Raw genomic sequence first — 1,988 nt, forward strand, 5'->3', positions numbered from 1 at the left:
GTTTAGGCTTATCATAACCTCATGTATATATGTCTGTTTCTTTACGTGGATGTAAAGGTGCCTAGAATTGGAAGACTTTCATTTCAGCCTTTTCATTCAATTATATGTAGGTGTCATAATATATATTAATGTATCATTCACATTTTTTCTTTGATCAAAACAAGTAATTTACATATCTCAATTGTTACACTTTTTATATGTGATACACATTCTCGATATTCAAAACTTATTTGATCCATCTCAATTGTTAATTCATTTATAACATGTATCATATACAATATATTATGATGATACATTTTTATACAAATCACATCCATATACAAAATAATGACCACATCATAATCCATAGATGCAAAATTATAATACACGCGCGTTGTTTACCACTAATGTATCATGACTTACATATTCACCTCAACGATATATCTGATCTCCAATTTTTTCCTCAACTCATCGATCTCTAATTCAGTTGCAATGGCTGATTTGAGATTAACAAACCAATATTTTGACCAACAACAATTCCATAACTTTTGTCGACAAGTTTGATTCAAAAATTGAGAATTTGTTTGGAAGAATGAAAAGAAGAATTTTGGGATCTAAAAACACATTACATATACATCAAACTAGTAATGTATCAATTTGTAATCAGTAATGTATCATGACTTATATATCAATACCATAATGTCCTTTGCCATATATTTAGCAAAATGTCCACCTTTATCAACATTATATTTTTCAGAACAACAATCAATGACAAAACTAGCAACAATCAGGAGTTCAGAACAACAATAAATGGCAAAAATGGTGACAAACAAGCAACGCAAGAAAAACAAATAGCCCCCAATCCCCAAGCGAAAAACGAAATAACCTTTGATTAGCCCGGGTATATAAGTTCAACGCCAATATTTTGAACAACAACAATTTCATAACTTTTGTCGACAAGTTTGATTCAAAAATTGAGAAAGAAGAATTTTGAGATCTAAAAACACATTACATATACATCAAACTAGTAATGTATTACTACTTATATATCAATACAAACTCAAAAATTAAAAACAGAGGGTATACATAGCAAATCCAAACAACTTGAATCAAAATTGAAAGGATCTTCGATGAACTTGAAGATTCAAAAGGAAATCGTTTGTCCAACAATAATTCCATCACTTTTGTATCCTTCATAACTCACTTTGCTAACCCAAAATTTCGACTAAAGTTTTTAAATCAAATCTGAAAGGTTTCTTACTGAACAGGGGGAGCAATTTGAAATTTTGAATTTGAGAGTAAGAAGAAACGTAAGAGTAATTTATGGGATTTAATTAGATTTTCAGATTTTATTCCCTTTTTAGCGCAACAGAAAGATTCTTCTTGTATTAGAATAAATGTATCCGGATGGTAAATTAATGTATCCAAATTATGAGTTATATATCCGGAAGGTACAAATTTTAAGCGATTATTGTAATTAGAAAAAGAGTAGGGATCATGTAAGTTATACTTTTTTTTATGCCTTAAATTTTGCTTCTTCGTATTTGTGGGCTTTGGCCTTTACTCACTTTATTCTCTTATATATATTATGGTCTGTTTTGCCATCTTTGCTAAAAAGAAGAAGCTGTTCATGCATCATATTTTTTTTGGAAAATTGTATATAATAGCAAATTATTAATTTAAATTAAATGCTATAAACATAGTTTGATTTAATTGTACCCCATAGCAAACTGTTGCTATTTCGCCTCTCTCCTGGTGAATCTCGCTGGCAGTCTCCCTCGTCTCTCTCACTTTTATACAAACACAAATGTATAAAATTCTCGCTCTCTCACTCGCCTCTCTCACTTTATACAAAAACGCAAATGTATAAAATGCGTGAAAATTGTATATATACATATATTTTCGTTCCCCTCTCTCCCCTCTCCCAGATCTTGCTCGCCACTCTCCCAGATCTCGCTCGCTACTCTCACTTGCCGCCTCACTTTATACAAACACAAATGTATACATTG

This window comes from Solanum tuberosum, unplaced genomic scaffold (assembly GCF_000226075.1).
Source record: "Solanum tuberosum cultivar DM 1-3 516 R44 unplaced genomic scaffold, SolTub_3.0 scf00154, whole genome shotgun sequence".
Classification (NCBI taxonomy): domain Eukaryota; kingdom Viridiplantae; phylum Streptophyta; class Magnoliopsida; order Solanales; family Solanaceae; genus Solanum; species Solanum tuberosum.